Source organism: Lissotriton vulgaris, chromosome 1_1 (genome assembly GCF_964263255.1).
Source record: "Lissotriton vulgaris chromosome 1_1, aLisVul1.2, whole genome shotgun sequence".
NCBI lineage: Eukaryota > Metazoa > Chordata > Amphibia > Caudata > Salamandridae > Lissotriton > Lissotriton vulgaris.
Window position 1 is genome coordinate 59,762,724 of NC_141685.1, and position 16,652 is coordinate 59,779,375.

Sequence of the window (16,652 nt, forward strand, 5' to 3'; positions counted from 1 at the left end):
AACAATGTACATGTGCAAGCATATAAAAACTGTATATAGCATTTTCCTACTATGCTTTCCCGTGTGTGTGTGTGTGCGTGTCTGTTGGTCTCTGTGTGTCTGTCTCCCATTCCCTGTAGGGAAAGTATGTAGCTCCTCATGTAGAAGAGTCGGTTAAGAAGGAGCACACTGCATTGAATAATTTCTTGGTATGCACTTTTTATTAGTATTGCAGGAAATCACAATGATTGATTGTCTCTGTTATATTCTTCTTTCCCACAGGGTCTTTCTCTTCAGTCCCTTTGGTGTGCCTCGGTCGCCGTCGTCCCTCAGACAGAAGGAAAAGACTCAAGTAAGTGTTTTTGCTTTATGGTTTAGTCAAGGGAGGATGTGAGGGATAAATAATAGCTATGCATAAATGTGGAGGGAGGGTGTAGAGGTTGGAGCAACCTAAAGAAAGAGTAGCCGATGATTTCTGCTCTTGTCTTTGTTTCCGTCTCACTTATTTCCTTTTCCCTGGGTCCCTTTTACCCCTCAGCCTCCCCTCCCGTCCCTCTCTGACTCATCCCCTTTCCAAAAGTCCCGTAGACGCCCACGCACCTGTAAGAGCCACATCACTCCGGGGCCGTGGCGTGGTGACTCCGCGTCCTTCAGTGAGGACTGGTCTTCTGCTTCGGTTTTCCCTCCTCCGCTAGGTTAGGGTGTTCTGCTCGGCAACAAGCTGTGACCTCCCCTGGGCTCCGGTTCTCTCTCTCGTAAGGCTGTTAGTCCTTCTCTGTCTTTCCGGTCTTTCCCCGCTGGTTTCTCCGCCTCGCGTTCCCATGCCACGTGTAGCTGGACCAAATACTGACCAACCTGACATGCTCGCCGCCCCCGCCTTCTTCAAGTGTGTATCCTCTGATGTCCATCCTTAGCTCCGGCTTAAAGGGGCCGCCTGCCGATTCCCCTCTCTCCGCTTCTTGATAACAGCAAAGTGGACAACTGGTAAAAGGGTACTGTAAATATATGAGGGGAGAAATATATGAAGCGATGGCATGGCACTCCTTATCCTCTATCCCATCGTCTACCACAGGGGCTACCTGACACACCCCTCCCCCAGACACACCCAAAAAAAGCTTATCCTAAAAACCCCCCTCCCAAAAACAAGATACCAAACAAAAGGAAAATCTTAGGAGCTTCAGGTGATGTCCCTAGGGTCTGATTACTGGTGTTTGTTTAGGTTTACAGGAGTCCAGATGTTACATAGCAGACCTTGTCTATGCATGCCGTGTATTTTTCATTCATTATTGTCGTATTTATGAAATCCACTCATTGCGTGCCAGAAAGTAGAAGTATTTGGCTACATTTGTTTATATAGCCCAGATTAGATCTGGTCTGTGTCTCCTGCTCCACAGCTTGTACCCGTAAAAGTGCATCAATGTCTCCTTCCCTTGGAAGCAAATCCACTTGTATTCCAGTTTAAGCATATTTATTCTCATAGAATCACTTTCAAAATCCACTGTTCCTCAAGTGAATTCAAATTCATTTTGGGGGTACTCCCTTCATCAGGGGATGCATGTGAGGAATCTATGTTGTATGTTGTGTGTGGAAAATAGTGACATAAGAATCGAAATTTGCCTAGCATTGTGATGGTAAGTTTCAATTCTATTAAGGACACGGAGGCGAGGATTATGTTTTTCTTTCTCCGCTTTAATCCAACATCATAAACACAGCAGCCAGAAAAGCAATAAAATGATTTTTCTTGTAACATACAGAGAAAAAACGTCATTTGCTCTTATAGGAAAAAGTAAAACTCAGCCTGCCACGTAGTCCTTCCTCACTGTCTCCAACTCCTAGAAAGCTCCACCATCTTACGCAGACCTCCTCTTTCTTTGCGCGAGTCACGTCTGCATTGATCTCGCTTGGCTCCATCATGTCATGAAACATAACGACAGCCCGTGAGCGTACTTGAAACCATCCTCACAGAGTCAACACCACAACTGTGAAGAACATCAAAATGCACGCAACAAGCCTTTCCTCGCAAAGATAAAAATAGTTTACTTACATAAGTACGGGAGGGTTCGCACCTAGTGTGCAACGGGGGGATAGTCCTCGCCTCCATGTCCTTAATAGAATTGAACATTACTGTCACAATGCTAGGCAAATTTGGATTCTATGTCCGGACCGGAGGCCCTGATTATGCTAGTTCAAAGCTTACTTACCACTAACTGAGCAACCTCCACCACTGGCTTAAACCTCTTAAAGGTGGAGTCAGAAGACCAATCTGCCACCCGCATAAGGTCTTCTAACCGAGCTCCTAAGGAAAAAGCCTGCTGTAGTAGGGGATCTCTGTGTATAGTCATAATCTAGTGAATAGTCCCGCTCATGTGCGTGGACCCCGGAGCAATCAAAAATAATCTCTTAGGGTGTCGAAAAAATGCAGAACTGCAGAGACACTTAAGAGAGAATTTAAAGACAGATAATGCAGCCCTTATAACAGGCTACACTGTCCAGTACTTCAACTAGAATTTCCACCAAAAATCCACAAACAGCAAAGTCTGTCCAGATCTCCCTTGCTTCAGCAGCAAAAACCCTCTGGAATGATAGAGACGAAGACATGGACAGACAAGCCCCATAGGCTGCGATTATGTGGCTCAAAACAGGATACTGTGCCTTTAAGAGAACTTTCCAGAACTTCACAGTATCCCAAAATGCACTGCAGGTCCCTTTTACTTTCAGTTCTTTTTTCCGGCTCCTGCAAGCAGGACCCTGGAGCATTGAGCTCTCCCTTTTCAAGGGTTTATTGGTGATTTTTCAATTTTGTTTCAAGTGAGTGCTTTCTAAAGTACTTTTGTGCTTTTCTTCTTGGTTTTTGCAACCTTTTGATGTCAAATATGCCTGCATTATTTGACAAACGTCCGGAGTGCTCCAGGAAGAAGGTCAAATCGGATCCCCATGAGGTGTGTATCCTCTGCTTTCCCTCTTCCCATGTCCCAGAGGAGTGTGTGATTTGTCAGGGCTTCTCTGGCAGGACCCTGAAGGACAGAAAGAAGATCAGGCTTCAGGGCCTTGAGGAAAGAAGGCTGAAGGCGCAAGGTGGGTCTGGAGGGGCTTCCTCTGCCCGTTTCCGGGGGCCTCTGGGGGGCTCCCCAGGGGCAGGAAGACCAGCAAGTGTTCCCATGCTCCGTCTGGGTCTTTTGCACAGACTACGGCGTCGAGAGGGATGACTACAGTCTGTTCCTCGTCGTCTGGAGCAAAGCGACGTCGACGCTCGGCGTCGAAGGAACTGAACAGACCGCCGTCAAAGTCTCCTGTGAAGATTTCGTCGTCGTCCTCGTCGAAGTCATCGTCGAGTGATCGACGTCGAAAGGCCCGGCGTCGGCGGTCGCCGTCGAGGCGACACCGCTGTTCGCCGTCGGTGAAAAGGAGAAGATCGTCATCTAGGAGATCCTCGTCGTCGAGGCGCAGATCGCCGTCGAGGCGCAGAAGGTCGCCGTCGAGGCGCAGACGGTCGCCGTCGAGGCGCAGACGGTCACCGTCAAGGCGCAGACGGTCACTGTCGAGGCGCAGATGGTCGCCGTCGAGGCGCAAGAGGTCGTCGTCGAGGCGAAGGCACTCGCCGTCGAGGGAGAGACGGTCGACGCCGAGGAAAAGACGCTCGACGTCGAGGGACCGACGGTCGCCGTTCTTCGACGCCGAAGAGACGTGGAAGAAGGTCTGCCGTCATGGGAGGTTCGCCAACGTCCCAGGCTGGAAAAGAAGGCGGATCACCGGGCTCTGTGTACTCCGAGGTGTATACCCCGTCACAGAGACCGGTTACACCCCCGCCTCCATTGCCGAGGGGTCTCCCTTCGAGGGCCCCTACTCCTCCTCCTTTACCACCACTTCTGCAACCTGTACCTCAAACTCAGTTGCCAGAAAAGCCACCTCCGATCCCTCCGAGGTCGATCTCGCTGCCCAGGCTTCCGACCCCTCCCAGGGGGACTCCTAAGCCGAAGGCCCGGGCCAAACCAAAGGCGCCCGCTCTGGTGGAACCGGCCGATCAACCGAAGCCAAGTAAGTCGCGATCACGCTCCGAGAGGGAAATCGAGGAGTCGACGTAGATCCTCCACCAGGTCAAGACGTCGTCATAGGAGGCGGAGATCTAGGTCCCGCACGGACTCCTCCAGGTCCAGGACCAGGACCTATTCACCGACCTTGTCGGAATCCCCAGGGACAAGGGTGTCTCCGGTGGACGAAATCAGCACGTTCCAGGATGTTCCAACAGGATCAAGGCCGCCGTTTGACCTGCATCCACAAATTGCCTGATGGGTTCAGTGGCAAGAAGCAGCGCGGATTCTGTCGAGTACCCAGCTCGAAAGCCAGACACGGTCCCAGCTCTACTGGCCTGTCTGCATCCCTGGATGATCCTGAACCAAAAGTCAACTCGGCTTGCAGCCCAGCGACCTCCAGAACCTTGGGAGGACTGCCTGCCTTCGATCAAGACCAAGGTCTCCAGAGAAAAGCAGACCTATTCACAAAGCAACCCTCTTCAAAGTAAAGACTCTGTGACCTGAAGAACTGCGCAGCCTGCCCCCCGGTTTTACCTCTGCTCCCGATGTCACCAGCCCAAGGCCAAGTTTCCCTGCTCTCAAGAGCCCACTTCCACCATGAGCTGACCTCTCCTGGACTCCTAGAAGTTGCCTGCAGCTTCTGCAAGAAGACCCCTCAACCGCGACGTGCACTGGTTAGCCATTTCTGACACCAAAAGGCACCCCTTCACCCGTCCATCCTGGGCCTTGGTGAAGAGGACAAAAGGTGTTCCTACGTCCCTGAGCATCATAACTTACCTCAATGGCTGTTGGTTTCCTTCGATCGGCCTCCTGGCTGGAGCCTGCAGCCCTTTTTAGATTTGGCCTGCCTCCATTGCTTTTCATTGGGCACCCGATGCTGCGTTGGCACCCTGCATCCAGCCGCCCCTGTGCCGCTGGCGTAGAAGTGAAATCTGTAATATAAGGAACAATAAATGATAGAAAGATAACACGACCACAGCTCTTTGTCAGCTCAGAAGATGGTAGATTTATTACAACAATAAAACACCAAAACACGTGTGACACGGAGACAATCAGCATAGAAGCCTGAATGTCCAAAGAGTTGATGTGTCCGGCATCCTTTATAGACATAAACCACAAAACCACCCATATGACACGTAGCATGAAGTATTACACGTAGCACAGTCCACCATGATTCTTATGGCCAATGGACAAAGATCTCTAACAAGAAATGTCCTTGTAAGGTCTGATACATACATACTGTTGCTAACCATGTGATCTAAATGGGCAGTATTGGGGTCAATCAATCAAATGTAGGCTGCCATGGCTTGGTAATCTCCATCCTAAAGTGACAGCCTCGTGACGTGTGTGCAGTTACTTTTGCCCACAAATATTTGGTTCACTTTCCTTGGTCCCATTATTCTCCTTATTTTGTTTATCCTGTCCTCACATGCCAACAGTCCTTGTTTTCCCTGTAGTAATTCCTGTAACACACAAGTGTGCGGTATGCATGACTGCTGTGTGGAGCAGTTTTGTACTGTAGCTATGTCTGAAGGTAAATCAGGTTCTCTGTCCCGCTGTATCCTCTCATCATATAGGATACAGGTTAAAGCTAAGGACAGCTATTGCACTCTAAACCTTGGTATATCACCTTCCTTGTTTCTGCTCTGCTTATCGTCATCCTCCTCAGCCCTGTTTCTGGATCTCCCGTCAAATGTGCTAAGCATCTCAGTGTCTGACCCAGTAGGGTGCATATTTCTGCATGGTGCCCATTTTTTCTTAGGCTCCCTGGCACCCTGTCTGATACCTGCTATATTGAAAACATGCAGTGTTGGTGCTGCTGTGATGCCAGTGCTTGGTGGTGCCACTAATACTGACATATTGTGTTCAGTGGAGAGTAACTCGTGCATCAGAATACAACCCGTGTATTTAGAAACTGGTAGTACAATGTAGCTCATGCTGTGCTGTGTATCTGTTGGTAGGTGTGTGCAAACATAGCATCCTGAAATGTTCATGATCTGTACATATAATTTCAGCATTTCAACATATTTATTGTTATATTCTTCCCACAATTCTCTTTCTCCTCCTTCTTCTCCAACAGAATTTGGTCTGGCACAACTATGTTGGTCTCCCCATTTTGTATATCTGTACTATTCTCGTACCCCATTCTGCCATGAAGAAATGGGATGTCAAAATGGTCTGCAAACACTAAAAATATAATGGTCACAATTATCCCAGGTACTGGTGATCGTGCGGCCGCCAGTACATATGGCCATCTTCGCTCACTTGTCCTTGGCCTAGGCATTATTATGTGTTTATGGGACTAGTAGTAAGCCGTTGTTCTCGCCCCAATTGACATCTGTGACAATATGCAACCCACTGTTTTCTATGGCAGCTATAATACTCTGTAAAACCTCAGTACGTGCTGCTGTTATCTCCTGGGCTGATGGCAGGAAGCCAACTACTGGGAATGAAAGGTCATTCAGTATAAGTGTCTGCAGCCCGCTCAATATTGGGGGATATGGCACTGCTACTATCTGGACAGTTGTTACCTCTACTCCTGTTGACCTTATCGTTATGTACAACACCCTTTCACCCACCACCCGTATTGTTATACACCTGTGTACTGCATGTGGTGCAACCTGCATTTCTTATCTTTATTAACAATTAATAAAGTGTCCATACAATATCCATTATTGCCCCCCAGCCAATATGTTGTAGGCCAGATATCACGCTGTCCAAGATGGCAAGGCGTGTGTTTGCCAGTTCATGGGCCGGTGCTAGGCTTCCAAATGTGGGGAAGGAGAGCTGTTGCAATATCAAGTCCACTACCTTGCTCAGCAGTGGTGGTTTTGGTACAATCAGTTGTAAATTTCCCTTCCTCTCCACTCCTGGCCACAATAATTTTATAATTATCACCAATTCTGACTCTTGCACTTCTATTGTCATTCGCCTCAGTCTTCCACTCCTCGGTGTGATCCAGATGCTGTGGCAGTCATGTAGCTGAAGAAGTTTTCACAGTTCAATGTACTTTTGGTGCTTCACTATTCCGTGTTATGCTTTCAGCTTTAGATGTCTAACTAGCAGGGTCTTGTATCTCTATATTTGATACGGACACCAGCACCATTTGCAATAAAAACACGTTGGCGCCTTTGCTGGGTCTGTCAGAGGTTACTAGCACATGACAGACGTTTACGCACTTAAAGGAGACAGGTGTCTCTATGATGACATCAGGAGGCCGTGTCTGCTGGGCCCAGCTGAGGGTTGCCTGTGGGGCGTCTATCTGTCTGTTGGAGGGATGGTCTGCAGCCAGCAGGAGATCTCTTCTTCCTTATCCCCTGTCGTGCTGGTTGGGCTAGTCCTTCTTGGTGGATCGGAGGCTGTACCTATGGTCCGCCTCAGGTGCTGCTGGTGATGCTGCTGGAGCTTGCCGCCCATCGTCCTGGTCCACTGTCAGCTTGACTGAGAACTGTGGATCCACGAAGTCAATCCCTTGCACTTCACGGCGGTCGCTGTCGTCAGGAGGACGGTGTAGGGGCCGTTCCACCTAGGCTGGAGGCAGTACCGTCAGGTGTGGGCCTTGATCCAGATCCGGTCCCCAGGCTGCAGGTCATGTGGTGGCGGAGTTGCTGCTTCTGGAAGAGCCTGCAGGACCTGGCGGTGAAGATAACGTAATTTATCCAGTATTAGGGTATCTTTCATAGATTCACATGCCTGAATCATTCCCCGTCGTCGAGGCGGGAGTCCCACGGTAAATTATATACAATAGCAGTGCCTAAAAATTTCTTGTAGTAGGCTGGAAAAGCCCAAAGGCCTAACTAGGCCTCAAAACTTAGCAGCCTATCTACATCATTATGTAAAAAGACCTGAAATAGTAGCCTTAGCCAATCAGCTGTCCTCACCTTCTAGAACCTTCCCAGCTTAGGCAGTTCTCCTCAGATTTTCACCGCACTTCGTGTGTAAGGGAGTCTCCCTGAGTGCCTACTCAGTTTTTTGATCTTTATTCCTTAAAATGTCTGAAAAGAAGGCTCTTTTCAAAGCTTGTGGGACCTGCTACAAGAAGAGAGTCCATGTGGATGACCAGCACTCTGAATGTATTTATTGCCTGCACCCTTCACATATTGTGAAGGACTGTAGAATTTGTCGTACCTTCCCTCAGAAAACTATCAGGGATAGGGAGGCAAGGGTTCTTTTGTGGTTGAAGTCTTCTTCCACTGATGATGAGGACAAAGCCTCTACCTCCAGCAAGAGAGCTAGATCCAAAGAAAGTGCTTCTCCTGAGAGAAAGAAAAAACTTAAAACCTCTCAGAAAGCTTCAGAACCCTCTAAGAGTGCATCGGCTTCTTCAACTGTGAGTACAACCCAGGCTAAGACTGTTTCTCTGGTGTCTGTACCTACTACTACTTTGACTTCTGCCTCCTCATCTACTTCTACGGTTACCACTTCAGCTATTACCTCACCGTTGATGTCTGTTAAACCATTGCTGACTAAAACCAAGTTGCCATCGTCGACGTCTCCGTCGACAAAGTCTCCGTCGACTAAATCTTCTGCTCCGTCGACGACAACGAAGCCGACTTCATCGTCGACAAAGACATCGTCGACTAAAGACTTGTCGACGAAGATCGACGGTCTCGTCGACTAAAGACTCGTCGACGAAGACATCATCGACGGTCTCGTCGACGAAGAACTCGTCGACGAAGACACAACGACGGACCCGTCGACGAAGGGCTCGTCGACGAAGACACCATCGACGGTCCCGACGACGAGGGACTCGTCGACGAAGATGCTATCGACAGTCCCGACGACGAAAGGTTCGTCGACGAAGACACCATTGACGACCTCGTCGACGGCAAGATCTTTGTCATTGACAGGACCGTCGACGGAGATCCCTGTAACAGTGGCTTCCGCACTGACATCTGCTCATCTGTTGCACGGTTCACCTCCAGCAAAGATACAATACACTCATTTTCAGATGAAAACGTATCAAAGGCAGGATTATTCACATATTTCTCCACTCTTGCCATCGCACATTTTGGAGACATACATGGAAGAGGAGTCAGATGAAGGGGAAGAGGATGACGGTCCTTTTGGGATTGCCCGTCACCCTTCTCAATTAAATATTAAATATCAGGAGGATGATGAGGAGGAAGTCCATGATCATTATACACATGACGTTTATTCCACGCCATATCAGTCACCTCATACTAGACCTTCTCGGTCTGAGGACACTGAACATTTACCAACTTCCTTAATACAGGATTTGCAGGCTATGTTGGCGGATTATCGCCAGAGATTTCCATCAAATCAGGTTGCACCCGTTGGGTCACCTGTTCCAGTTGACGTGCCAAGACCTCCGTCACCAAGGGCTTCATTGTCGCCACAGCAAAATACTGCTCCAGTTCCTCAAAATGATACGGACACTTCTTCCAATGATGATGAAGAAAGCAGGGAAGAGGGAGAGTTGCCGGATAAAACACCTGTGGATCCTTGGGAGGATTATGTCATTCCTATGCCTTCTCCACCTGCGCCCCGTCCTTCAGATTCTCCACCTGAAGATATTGGCGGTTTCCACAATATTATGCAGAGAGCTGCTAATAGATTTGAATTGGCTGTCACAGTTGAGCAGTCGGACTGCTTTTTACATGACTTTAAAGAGGGATATCGCAGAGTGACCAGGGCTATTCCTATTATTGATTATATATGGAAGGAAGGCCTCAACATAATGAAAACTCCCGCTTCCATTCCTGCAGTCCTTCCAAGGATAGAGAAAAAGTATCGAGCACCATCTGATACTCCAGCTTGTTTAATAGGTCACCCTCGACCCGATTCTGTCATATCCCAGGCTGCGCAGCAAAAATCCAAAAATCCTTCTGCTCCCATTTCAGCACCACCTGACAAGGAGGGCAGAAGACTTGATGCAATTGGAAAGAAGTTTTCAGCAAATGCAGCAGCCTTCATTAAAGCTGCTAATTCATTAGCTATCCTGGCTCGTTATGATAGACAAATGTGGTCCGAGCTCACGGAATATCTTGAGTTGATCCCTGAGGATCATCAGATGGAGGTGCGCAGAATTGTACAAGAGGGTGAAAGGGCGGCCTCAGAAATTATTGATTGCGCCCTAGACATTTCAAACACCAATTTTAGACAATTGGCTGGAGCAGCTGTGCTTCGGCGTCAAGGTTGGCTCAGGGCTACCACCTTCAGGCCTGAGGTCCAAACCAAAATCTTGGACATGGCATTCGATGGCGAATCATTGTTTAGAAAGCACATTGATGACGCTTTACTGGCTATTAAAACTGATACTGATACAGCTAAATATCTTGGTACCCTGCAATACAAGAGGGGATCCTTTAGAGGAGCAAGAGGCCGTGGTTACTCCTCCAGAGGCAATTATTCCAACCAACAAGCCTTACTATCAATCTTCTTACAGGCAGCCTGCCTCTGGTTCTTTCTCTCGGCAAGGAGGGAAACGACGCTCAGGCAATCAAGAGCGAGATTCCAACAAGCGCCAGTGAGCTTTGCCGGATGTCAGCCACTCACCTTTCCCTTCCCGTGGGCGCCAAAATCTCCACCTTTTACCACCAATGGCGGAAGATAACTTCAGGTCAGTGGGTCCTGGATTTGGTCAGCAAGGGACACACTCTGGAGTTTTTGCAGAAGCCACCAACAACGCCGCCCAGGGGTCCCCCTCCCCCTCGTCTTCACTTACTCTTCAAAGAAGCCTTAAAGATGCAACACAAGAATGCGATAGAACGAGTCCCTCCTTCTCAGAAAGGGAGGGGGTTTTATTCTCACTTCTTCCTCGTGGAGAAAAATTCAACAAATATCTAAAGAAACAGAGTTTCCGCATGGTAACGTTGAAGGACATTCTGAATTGTCTCAACGAAAGGGACTTTATGGCTTCTCTGGATCTACAAGACGCCTACTTCCACATCCCTATTCACCCGAACCACCGCAAATTCCTAAGGTTTCAAGTGGCTGGCGTCCATTTCCAGTTCAAAGTGCTTCCATTCGGCCTAAAATCGGCCCCCAGAATCTTTACCAAATGCCTGGCTCCAGTGGCAGCAATGTTGAGGTCCCAGGGAATGCAAGTTTTCCCATACCTCGACGACTGGCTGTTAAAAGGTCCAACCAGAAACTCAACAATGGAAGCGGTCAGGAGTACGCTTTCTCTCTTCTCGAATCTAGGACTGACCCTCAATTCGAGGAAATCTCAACTCCAACCTCGTCAAGAATTGACATTTCTGGGTGCAATCTTGAACACATGCCAGTGCAAAGCATACCTGACACAAGAGCGACAAAACAAACTCGTAAAACTAGCAAGACAGATATTCGCAAGAAGGTCACTTTCAGTTCGGATATACGCTTCCCTACTAGGGATGTGTTCATCTGCGATCAGCCTCATTCCTATGGCGAGACTCAGAATGAGACCGTTGCAAGAAGAGTTACTTCGTCAGTGGAAGCAAGTCGAGGGATCATTCGACGACCGCATCAAAGTAACTGCCAAAATGAAACACGCTCTTCTTTGGTGGTCAAAGGCACACAACTTGTCGCCGGGCCTCACCTTTCTCCAAGAAATTCCGGAGTTCACCCTGACTACGGACGCATCCATGGAAGGTTGGGGAGGTCACCTTCAGGACCTTCAGATCCAGGGAAGATGGTCTCGTCAGTACCAACAGAAGCACATCAACAGTTTGGAACTAAGGGCCATTTTTCTCTCCCTACAAGCCTTCCTGCCAAGGATTGTGAATTCGTCCGTGCTGGTGCGTATGGACAATGCCACCAGCATGTTCTACATAAACAAACAGGGAGAAACGAAATCTCTCACCCTGTCACTGGAAGCTCAGGAGATGTGGGAATGGGCCCTGCGTCACGGCATATCCCTCAGAGCAGAGCATGTACAAGGAGTTCGGAACTCTCTAGCAGACAGTCTCAGCAGAACGTTCACAGGCTGTCACGAATGGGAGCTCGAACAACATCAAGTAGAGATGATCTTTCGGCTTTGGGCGACGCAGACGCTGGAGTTGTTTGCCACGCAACAAAACAGCAAATGCCTGTTTTATGCCAGCAGGTTCCCAGAACGGGGGTCAAGAGGAAATGCCCTCCTGATGAGATGGACCGGAATGTTTGCGTACGCCTATCCTCCGATTCCGCTCATTCCGAAGGTGCTGCAAAAGATGAAGAGGGAATACTGCACTCTCATCCTCATTGCTCCCCGTTGGCCAAGGCAATTTTGGTTTCAGGAGCTCCTTCTGCTCTCTCAACAACCTCCGTTTCGTCTCAAACCGACAGTGTTATGTTAATGTTAATTTGTGACTTTTATAGCGCTCGGCTACTCAGATGAGTGTCCCGGCGCTTTATTTGACAGTCTGACAGCACTAACACAACAAACAGCTAAAAACAGGTCCGGAGGGCAGAGATCTAAGAGGCAAAGAGCCAGGTTTTCAGGCCCTTCCTAAAAGTGAGCAGATTAGAGGTACTTCGAAGAGTTAGGGGCAGAGAGTTCCAGAGTTGAGGAGCCCGAAGCTTAAAAGAGCGCCCTCCCATGCGTGTCTTCCTCACACGGGGAACAGTGGCCAAGAACAAAGATTCCGACCTCAGTGATCGGAGAGGGCAGTAAGCAAAAAACCTCTTCTGCAGATATTTCGCCCCTGTTGCATAGAAGGCCTTGTGGGCGAGCGTTAAGGCTTTAAAAACTATCCTCTGGCGAATAGGCAGCCAGTGGAGTGATTGTAATAGGCCAGAGACTCTAGTTCGCCTAGGCAGGCCAAAAATGGCACTTGCTGCCGCATTCTGTACCGCCTGCATACGTTGCAGGAGATATTCTGGCAGGCCAAGATATAAGACGTTTGAATAATCCAGACGTGACCCAATCAAGGCCTGTACCGTCACCTTCCTGTGATCCTCGGATAGCAGAGGGAAAAACTTCCGAAGCATGCGGCGCAGACCACAACAGGTGCCAGTGAGGGCCATGACCTGTGATCTGAGGGTCAAACCGTTGTCTATCTTAATCCCCAGGTTCTTGGCAAGTTGAGACGATCGCCCGGGAGGCGACATATCAGCTGGCCACCATACCCGCCAGTCAGGATCGGATTGACAGCCGAAGAAAAGCACCTCTGATTTCTCAGAGTTGCACCTGAGGCTGTTCCGTTGGAGCCAGTTAAAAACAGCACTCAGGCACTCACGAATGCTCTCTCCGTCAAACACCTCTCCTTTCCGGCAGGTAAAAAGCAGCTGAGTGTCATCTGCGTAGGATGCGATCTGGGCCCCGAAAGACTCGGCCAGAGCCGCCAGAGGGGTCATAAAGATGTTAAAAAGAGTCGGACTCAGTACCGAGCCCTGAGGGACTCCGACTCCCAATGGCGGCATCTCAGCAGAGCTGGAGGAGGCCCAGACCGTTTGTCGATGGCCAGCCAGGAAGGATGTAAACCAGCTAAGCACCGTCCCCCTCAGACCGATCTCATAAAGTCTGACCAATAGATCTTCATGGGGGACGGTGTCGAAAGCCGCCGACAAGTCCAGCATGATGAGCATAGCTCTGCCACCCGCGTCCAGTGTCTCCTTGATAACCTCGGAGACCTCCAGGAGCGCCGTCTCCGTGCTAAGATTGGGGCGAAACCCCGACTGGCTAGGATGTAACAGGTCATGTGATTCCAGAAAATTGGAGAGAACACTGTGCACATGCTTCTCCAGGGTCTTAGCCAACGCAGGAAGCAAAGAAATAGGTCTGTAGTTGGCCAAGACCTCGGGGGCCAGACCAGGCTTCTTAATAAGAGGAATCACCATGGCCTGTTTCCATACCGATGGGACCTCACCCTGACTCAGGGAGAGATTAAGGAGGGGATTAACCAACGGATTTACCACTTCCGCCATTTTTGCCAAGAATTTAGCCGGAAATGGATCTGGTGGCGAACCAGATTTCAGACTGGCCAGAAGCGACAGTGACGAGGCAGTTGAAAGAGGCGGAAAGTCAGAAAGGACTGGACCTGAAAGCACCGATGAGGCAGGACTATCCTCAGAACCCAGAGAGGCGCGGGTCAGCCGAGGAGGAAAAGAGTCCTGAATTAACTTGATCTTTGTAGTAAAGAAAAGTGCCAGATCCGATGCCCAGGTCTTAGTAGGGGGAGCTTGGCTTACATTGGACCGAGGGACAGTAAATTCCCTGACAATTGTGAAGATCTCTTTGCTGGAGTTGAAAGCATCGTCGATCCTCCTCGCAAAGTAGTTTTTCTTCTCAAGGAGAATATCTCGATGATAGGTTTTAACCAAGGCTTTGTATTCAAGTCTAGCAGCAGGGTCATACTTAGCGCGCCAGGCCCTTTCCGCCACCTTGCACTGCCTGCGAGAAGCAAGCAGCGCTCCAGTAAACCAAGGAGCAGACACCCGCCTTGGAGCAGCCCGAAGAGCCCTCGCAGGGGCCAGATCGTTCAGCCTGTCTACAAACCAGGACTGTAGAGACTCCAAGTCTCTCTCCAAAACCCCCGTCAAAAGGCAAGGATGATCACACAGTGCCTGAGATAACATTTCTGGAGTCACCTTATGAAATGCCCGAGACATAGATCCCAGCTGTCTTGGAGACAGTAATGTTCGGTAAAAGTGTGTACACTTTTCCAAGTAGCAGCTCGGCAAATGTTGACAAGGGAGGGAGGTCAAATCCATCATCCGGATCCTCAATCGCTGCACTTGCACGCTTGGCTCCTGACTTCCTGGAGTTCAAGGACCTAAACATCTCCTCGGACTGCAGGGCGATATTGTCGCAAGCACGTGCGCAGAGTACCATCAAAACATATTGTTTCAAATGGAAGAGATTCTGCTCATGGTGTGGAGACAATGAGGTTCATCCACTTCAGGCTCCTCCTGAAGCCATCCTTCCATACCTACTGTCGTTGGCTAAGGCTGGTCTAGCTTTTTCTTCTATTAAAGTGCATCTGGCAGCAATATCCAGATTCAGGAAGAGTTCCAACAAACCATCCTTATGTTCATCCTCTTTGATCAAACAATTCCTTAAGGGGCTATTCCGAGCTTTTCCGCGAGTTCGCCCTCCTCCTCCTGAGTGGGATCTTAATATTGTTCTTTCTCAGCTTCTAAAAAGGCCTTTTGAACCGATTCATAAAACAGAACTAAAGTTTCTGACTTGGAAAGTGGCAATCTTGTTGGCTCTTACTTCCGCTCGCAGAGTTAGTGAAATACAGGCCTTCACTATTACTCACCCTTTTCTGCAATTCTCTAAAGACTTTGTTACGCTTAGAACCAATCCAAAATTCATTCCTAAAGTACCAACTCAGTTCCACATTAATCAACCGGTCAAACTCAGAACCTTTTTCCCGGATCCGAAAACTCCTGCGGAGAAGGTCTTACATTCTCTGGATGTGAAAAGGTGTCTGAAGTTTTATCTTCAGAAGACAAAGGACATCCGCAAATCTAAACAACTTTTTGTTGCTTATGGCAAAGCCACCTTGGGTCAAGCTGTCACAAAAGCAACTATTGCCAGGTGGTTGACTTCTACAATTACTTTCTGTCATGACAAGGCCAACAGACCTTTACCAAGGAAGGTCAAAGCGCATTCCACAAGAACAATGTCGGCGTCTACGGCCCTTTTCGCTGGTGTGACGCTGGAGAACATTTGCCGAGCTGCTACTTGGAAAAGTGTACACACTTTTACCGAACATTACTGTCTGCAGTCGGCGGTTCATGATGACACAGCTGTTGGTGATGCGGTGCTGCAGCATCTTCTTCACTAAGGTTGGATAGCTTATGCTCTTTTTTATTCTTCTTTTAAAGTTTAAGTATTTATAATGCTGTCCTATCAGTGATGTTTTATGAAGGTTTTGATGCATGTGTTATGTTAACAAGTTTGTACTCTATTACCTTCCTGGTTGAGTGGGGATAGATATATGTTTTCTTTGTCTCCCAACTTCCTCTATCGACAGACATGATGTTACTGCTTGCTATTCTGATTCAGGCATGTGAATCTATGAAAGATACCCTAATACTGGATAAGAAAACAAGTTACTTACCTGTAACTACGGTTATCCAGTATTGGTATCTTTCATAGATTCACATGCACCCACCCTCCTCCCCGGTAGGGCAGTTCTTTCTATGGATACTCATTCTCACTTGTGCTGGGAAAATCTGAGGAGAACTGCCTGAGCTGGGAAGGTTCTAGAGGGTGAGGACAGCTGATTGGCTAAGGCTACTATTTCAGGTCTTTTTACATAATGATGTAGATAGGCTGCTAAGCTTTGAGGCCTAGTTAGGCCTTTGGGCTTTTCCAGCCTACTACAAGAAATTTTTAGGCACTGCTATTGTATATAATTTACCGTGGGACTCCCGCCTCGACGATGGGGAATGATTCAGGCATGTGAATCTATGAAAGATACCAATACTGGATAACCGTAGTTACAGGTAAGTAACTCGTTTTCGTCTCTGTTAGTTTTTTACAGTAACACAAAAGTAGATCATCTACTATTGGCAGAGGCGCAGTGGACATGTGACCCGCAATGTTCAAGGGTGGCCCAAACAAAATTTCATGCGCACTCAATTTTGTTACCCTGTCAGGCGTACTTCTCATTGCCAGCAGGGCTATTGGCAGTGCATCCACCCATGACAGCTCTGTAGAAGCGCAGATTTTCCCTATCTTATTCTTCAAGACCCCATTTTCCT

The 16,652-nt window shown here is 48.5% G+C and overlaps 1 protein-coding gene across 1 annotated transcript in view; it reads left to right on the top strand.

The window, feature by feature from the left end:
- Positions 1-16,652, top strand: part of LOC147737259 (uncharacterized) — a 286,653-nt gene that overhangs the window by 144,282 nt on the left and 125,719 nt on the right. Inside the window, exon 3 of the mRNA XM_086922902.1 lies at positions 262-331. The gene's annotated coding sequence lies outside the window, so the exon portion shown is untranslated. The remainder of the gene's footprint in view (positions 1-261; positions 332-16,652) is intronic.